The sequence below is a fragment of the Grammomys surdaster genome, unplaced genomic scaffold (genome assembly GCF_004785775.1).
Source record: "Grammomys surdaster isolate TR1022 unplaced genomic scaffold, NIH_TR_1.0 100, whole genome shotgun sequence".
In the NCBI taxonomy this organism is placed as follows: Eukaryota; Metazoa; Chordata; class Mammalia; order Rodentia; family Muridae; genus Grammomys; species Grammomys surdaster.
Genome location: NW_021604579.1, coordinates 37120 through 44901, shown reverse-complemented (window position 1 = coordinate 44901; position 7782 = coordinate 37120).

Sequence of the window (7782 nt, the reverse complement as noted above, 5' to 3'; positions counted from 1 at the left end):
GCAGAGCCACCGCTACTTAGATAGTCGGCCCAAGAAAATGCTGATTTAAATAATGACCACAACAGACTCATATTTATTCCACTCTTATCACAGGCCAGAAGCTGCTCCTCTATCTTTTAACCTATGTTACAAATTAATGTATCCATCATACACATAAGGACATCAAGGTAACAATTTTACTTTTCAAGAAACTGAACTATGCCTCCTCCCTCAGCTATGTCTTAGCTGACAAGAGCTGTCTATCTTTGACAACTGTCTCACTTCCATTTGAATAATTTTGTTCCTATTTCATGTGTGAGGTCTCCAAAATGAAGAAATAAAATTTGACCTGCCTTCCATGGCCCCATTTAATATACTAATAACCACAATGGCTGCTACATTGGTATCATTCAAAATCTACCTTAAAACGAGCTCCTGACACTTCACTCCAGACAATCATATGTGCCTCATTCCCCTGCAGTCCTACAGGATCAAGGTCTCACAAATTACAGAAACCTTAGATGACTAAGATGAGGAATCAGCTCCACTTCCTTCTAGGGCCATCTGTCTCAAGACTGTCCTCTTCTCTGAATCCTTACTTTCCATCTCATTCTCCTTTTAAAGCTCTTCCTTCAAAGCCTTTGTGAAAAACCTAGTTTCACATGAGTGTGGTGGTGTACACCTTTAATCCTAGCACTTTGGAGGCAGAGGTAAGTACATCTCTGAATCCTAGATCAGCATGGTCTACATAATGAGTTCCAGAGTAACCAGGGCTACACAGAGAAACCCTGTCTCAAAAAATCAAAACTACCAAAGACCAGTTTTGACACCATGGTTAAACTGAGACAAGACATAGAGTTAGAGACAGACCAAAGGCTGGTAGCTCCTGGCAACTCAGTTCTCTTTTACTCTTCTGGAGCCAAAACTGATGGTTTCTAGAAATTAACTCTCTTTTACTGTTAGGAGGCCAGAGCTAGTGGCTTATGGTAATTGACTCCTGCTGATAGCAACAGGAAATTAGAAAAAGAAACAGCTATTTTGGGACAGTACTTCCTGTGACTAAAAATAAACTTTGAACTGTTTTAACTACTAGAGGGATGGTGAGAAAGAGCAAAAAGAGAGAAAATCAAACACGTACACACACACACACACACACACACACACAGGCAAAATACTCCTACACATAAAAATAAACAAACCAATATAACAAAACAACAAAAAATTCAACAAGAAAAACACCTTGGGCTGTGAGTTAGCCCAATGACAGGATTATTGTAGGTCCACTTCCCAGGGGCCCACCCAATGCAGCCGAAAAGGAGTGCGTGGTGCTGGGAGTGGGGGCAGCCTACATGGCCTAAGACAGGGCTCTCACCCTCCTTTCACCCACATCAGAGTCCCTTGACGTTGCCCATCGTCGACAGCCTAAAGCCTTCGACCATCGATGTGACTCGTCTCACATCAGTGTTTTGGGGTTGTGAACTTGTCTAAGACCCCCCATAATTAGACATCCAAATTCAAAACTCACATAGTTGGGATTGAACATAAGACGCCTTCTCTAACTAAACAGAGAAGGGGGAGATGCCAGAAGCCAGGACCCTCGCCCTTACCCTTACCCCCTACCTTTCCCCACCTGCACAATGTCCTCTGAAGCTTGGCAACTGCAAGATCCTGCTTAGCAACTGCAGATAGACTCAAGCAGAGTACCATGTCTTCTTAAGAATAGCAGGGAGACCATAACTCAAGCAGTGTACCATATCTTCTGAAGAACTGCAGGTAGATCATAATTCAAGGCAGTGTACCATATAGACCATGACATGTTTCAAGGCACAGGCCAAGAAGATTTTGTACTTTTCCACCACCTGGACCCTCTTACCTCCTCCCCTTGTAAAGCATGCTATAAAAAAGCATTTCATGTTCAAAAAAAAAAAAAAGAAAAACACCTTGGATTTATATATAAACAAATCTTTATAACAAAAAACAACAAAAGGGCTGGGCAGGGTAGTGTAAGCCCATATTTCCAAGGGAGTTTTCACCTAAGCAATAAATCTCAGTCTCTCAAACCTCGACTCATTAGAAATCTTTCCCTTCTTCTTTTTCTCTACTTCTAATGTACAAACTTTGCATGCAATACGTGAGTTTAAGCAACCAAATTCTCACTGAAGATAGTCATCTTATCTTGAGCTGCTCAGGATAATTTTCCCACTTCACACTGCTAGATACAAAGCTAACTTCCAGCTGGATGTGAATTGATGGTGACATGCATCTACATAGGTGTGGCCCTAATTTAACATGTGCTTTCATGGCTTATAACACAGGTCACATACATGAAATTTGCCCAATTCCTAGAAATCAGAAAGAGCCAGAAATTCCCTAGATGCTTCCCAACTGAAGCCATTTCCCTTCAAGGCCCCACCGTGGCTGTCTGTGGTCACAATGCTTTAACTCTCCTCCTAATATGCAGCAGAAGGTGAATGTGTCCTTCCTCACCACTGAACTGTAATGTCTTCAGAAGCAGGATGATGGTACAAGCCCTGTTCATGCTGGAGAAGAGCAATCTGGGCTGAAAAGCTGAAGAAATCTTATGGGATACTTTATGGTGTCTACATGAGACAGCATGAATTTCTTTTTTTCTGTTAATCCCTTAGGTGGAGAATAATAACACAGCCACAATTTAAAGCCAAAGTTAATACAAGCTTCCATTAAATGCTGGCCAGGTCCACCTCTTGGTATACAGATAATGGCTAGAAATAATGATTTTCAGAGGCTTTAAAGGGTAAACAACATAATTCATCTCATTTCCCATCAAGTCCAATCAGGGGACACCATACATCCTGAACTATTTCCTGGCTAGTACCTCCCACCTATATGCAATCAGGACCAAGAGTACATCCTACTGTATGTATTTCCTGCTCATATAACTTCACCCACCTGTGATCAAGCCCATCCAGTGCAGATAGGTCAAACAAACAAGGATAAACAGGACATTATTCTATACTTTACATAGATCTCTTAACCTGCAAGGTATATTTTTACGGTGCTGGTCTCTTCCTTCCTTTCTCCCTCCCTCCCTCCCTTCCTTTGGACCTTCCTTTTCTTTTGTTACAAAATCTTGCTATGTAAGTCAGGTCAGCTCTTAGCTCTTCCATTCATTTCCTTTAGTCTTCTGAGTGCTTTCATTATACATATGTATACAGAATAACATTTTCCTTTTAAAATAATTATTTTACTTTTATTTTCACTTTTATTTAATGTTTGGTAATTTGCTAGTATGTATGTTTGCACACTGCATTCAACTCTGGTGGCTAAGGAGGCCAGAATGATGTTGTGGGATCTGCTTGGACATGAGGAACAGCCATGAACCTCTACGTGAGTGTTGGGAATTGATTCTGAGTCTTCAAGAAGATCAGCCAGTGTTCTTAACCAATGAGACACCTTTCCATCCCTAAATTGTGTTTTTAAGTTTTAAGTAATTCATTAAATAATATCCTGGCAGGAGGTATGTGCATATGAGTGCAGAGTAGAAGAGGGCCACAGATCTTCAGGAACTGGAGTTACAGGCAGTTGTGACCCAACCAGTGAGAGTGATTTGGACTGAGCTCAAGTTCCAGAGAAGACCAGTATGTGTCATTAATCACTAAGCCATCTCTCCAGTCCTTAAAAATATGTTCAAGTCATCTACAGTTACATAGTGTTCAAGGACAACCTGGGCTACTGGAACCTATCCATTTTCTTCCTCAATTGGTCTCATCTTATTTTTGAGACAGAGATTCCCATTAATCCTGGAATTCTCTAATTTGATTAGACTGTCCCATCAGCAAACACTAGGGACCCCAAGTCTTTGCCTCCTCAGCACTGGGATTACTGGTGCTTCTCTACACCTGTGGATGTGGGTATCCAACTGAGGGTCTCATGTTTATACAGCAAGCACTTTGATAACTTAGATATTTCACTAGCTGAAAATTTACTTTTATTTTCTTTGATTTTTTCACATTTTTAAAATGGTTTATTTTTGATTTTATGTATGTGTCTGTTTACCTAAATGTATTTATGAAAATCATGTATAACCTTGGTACACACTAGGCCAGAAAAGAGCATTGGATTCCCTGGAGCTGTGGGTTCTGTCAGTCAAGGCTAAGTTTTGTGGAAGAGCAGTGAGTGTGTTTGACCAATGAACTATCTCTTAGCCCCATGTTTTAACACAGTTTGTTTACTTACTTTGAGTGTGTATGAGCATATACGTGGACATATATATTTCATGGTGAGTTTACTATTGTGGTGTCTACTTAAGTCCAACATAAATCTAAAGTAATTCAAACATCAGGACAATGCAGATGAGGAAAAACTTACTGTACTCAAGCCAGTCCTGACCAATCATGGACACAGAAAAGATTAAAAAGCTGAACTATGACACTGAAGGGAAAATGCACAGAATAATTAAAGGATGAGACCACAAAGCAAGTGGGAACAAAATATATCCAATCATATTTTGACATATGTGGTTGAGGAAGGGAGTTTCCATCAATCAGAATACAAGAAGGTTCCTAGGTCTAAGAACATGAAATTTGCTTGGCACTACCAATAAAATGGGGAAATGTCCTTGAGATATCTGGACTCAGAAAACTGTTTCCTTATAAATTATTCCTGAGATGTCTGGACTCAGACAACTGCTTCCATATAATAGAAGCTGTCTAGCCATTGGGAAATACCCAGCTCTCCTGGGGCCTGGGGCCTTGAGTTTAGTTTCTCCCTATGATTAAATTGCATCTGAAAATTAGAAGAAATTTCTATTGCTTATACCCAACCGTATGTAGTTGAGGGACAAAGTTCTGCTGTTGGTTCTCTTGTGCTACCGACTGTGTACAAGAGATGAGACTCAGGTCTTCAGACCTGGTAGCCAGCACCTTTACACCCCGACTCATTGTGCCGATTTACTTACTTACTTACTTACTTACTTAATTTTGTTTTTCCATGCAGAACTTCTTTGTATACCATTGGATATTCTGGGACACGCTCTGTACAAAAGGCCTCAACTTCACATAGATCTCCCTGCCTTTGCCTTCTGAGTCCTGGAATAAAATGGGTGTGAAATCCTGATAGGATTTCATCATTAACTCCTTTATAAAGCAGTGTTACAGAATTCCAGTGTACCATAGATACATCCTATATAACAGATTCACTTAATATTTATTTTAAACTTTTGTCAGGAAAGAAAAATTGAGCAGGTAACAATGAGCTGAGACAATGCCTCTAGGATGAAAGAAATAATCTGGACATAAAGCACAATGTACTAGAGAGGAAACCTAGGGGACAAGAACCTCTGACTATAAACCTTATGTCAGCTTCCATATGAAGAAGCCAAGTTTCCATATTTCTCTGCTACCCCCACGACATTTCTGTCAATGTCAGTCTGGAAGCCCTGACTGGATCTCTCATAAGACACCTTCCTCTTCCTCTCACTAGCTAAAACTTCCCCCTCTGTAATTTCATCTTTATCCACTGGAATCCTATCTTCCTTCAAGACTCATCACTTCCTTGGAGGAAGTCTCTTCCATTACTAGCCTTGGAGGAAAATCAAGTCTCACTTTCCTAATTCCAACACAAGGTGGAGTCTTCTCTTTGTTCCACAGAGCCTTTCTTTCAAGGACAGCACAGTGCTGCAGACATTGTTGCCCTTGTGGCCTTACCTAATACCTTATATGGGAAAGGATGAAAAGACTTGTTACCAACAAGATAAGAAATGGCCAACAGCACCATTGTTCTTTATCCAAACTAAAATAGCAGTCTGACTCATACCCAGACACACTTCAAGGACATGGAGAAATAGGAACATTTCTGCCCTATTGGTGAAAATATAATAATACAATCTCTATGGAAAAGCATGGCAGTGCTGAAAAATATGCATCTAATTATCAAATGACCCAAAAATATCACTTGTACATTTATACTGAAGTGTTAATAGAACTTTTACCCCTAGAAGACTGGCAGATAGAGTGGAGCCAGGAGAGTGGGTCAGCTAGTTCTGAGGCTTTGTGTTCCAGGAACTTGGCTGACCACAAGGTGGATGATATGGTTGAATAAGATTGAGTCTTGAGAATATACCTGTATTTCCCCATGATTGTTCCTTGAACCCTGTCACATACTGAATAATGGACTGAGACTTTCCACTGGTACTGCCAAGCGCTCCCCCTAGTTTGTGGCTTTTTCCTTTAAATATCCAACACCCCCCAAGCTAGGGGTCAAGGCTCCTCTGCCCCATGTGGGTTATGGGTCTCAACCTCAACGCGTTGATTACTCTGAAATAAACCTCTTGTGATCGCAACAAGATCAGTGTCTCATGAGTCATTGGGTGACCGTTATCTCCGTGGCTTGAGTGGGGGTCTCCCCTCCCTGGGGCCTTTCAATACCCCCCAAATGAAAATGCACATCTAGATAAAAGCTTCCACAAATGTTTACAGTAGTGTTGTTGGTATATATCAAAAAGTTTAAAAAAAAAAGCAGATTCCATTACTGGAAAAATAACCTGTGATATAGTCACAGAGTAGAACAATATTCACCCATAAATAGGACTGAAGTGCTGAAACATGCTACAACATGGATGAACCTCAAAGCAAGTTCCATGAAATAACCCTCCACAAAAGACATAAATTATTTTGTTTGTTGTGTACAAAATGATACAGCCCAAAAGCATAAAAATAGACTGGAGGTTATCAGGGATGAAACAGGGAAATGAAACAATAACTCAAATGGAGGGTTTCCTGGGTCCTGACACATTCTGAAACTAGAGAGAAGTTGTGGTTGCCTCAGCTTGTGCACAGGCTCAACACCAGAGAATTGTGTACAGAAACAGTGAACCTGATATAACATGAATTCCATCTCAACAATAACAGATGAGAGAACACTTCTTACCCAACTCTGTCTATCAGCTATAACAAGCTTCAGAAGGGGATGAGGAGGTGGAGAAGTAGCCATAGTAACAGAGTTTTTGCCCAGCATGCACCAGGATCTGGGTAGTACCCCAGGACTGTATAAACTAGACAAATATTGTACTCATAAGGACCAGCCCTTTGGAAAACAGAGGTAGGAAGATTAAAAGCTCAAGATTATTCCTGACTACTTAGCAAATTTTAAACAAACAAAAAACAAAAAGAGGAGCCAGGTGTAATGACACAAATCTGTAATGTAATCACCGGGAACTGAAGCAGGAGGATTGCTAGGACCAGGATGAAGTACATGAAGTACCTGAAGCATACTCAAGAAAAGGCTAAAAATGAAAAACAAAATCCCCTGCTTTTCACACCCTGACAGAGTGAACCATGGTATTTTACAACTCAACTAGAGTTTACAAAACTATACCCCTGGCATCCAGCCTCATGGAAAACAAATATGATTACATGAGTCACTGCTTAAAAAATTATGAGCTATTCCCCTCTGCTCAAATCAGTACACAAAATGCAAAATGAAGCAAGGCCATATAACTTAACTGGGTACAAATGTCCCACTCCTGCTGAAATACAATCCTCTTTCTCTAAAAATCTATATGCTATATTTTTGTCCACAATGTGTATTCTTCACTAAAATGTTTATGTCAATTTTATTCTGGTGAATTCTTTTATTTCTGTACTAGGTGCTGGACATTCCCAGAACAACAGAATCTATCTCACATCATCTATAAGCCTGCACTAGTAATCCTCAGGTTGGGAGGAGATTTATAAGAGGTGTCCCTATTCACAGATTCTAATTCCAGTCTATGGTTTCTTTAAACCACTCCAAAAAGATCAGCCTCAAACTGCTTTTTTCAACATT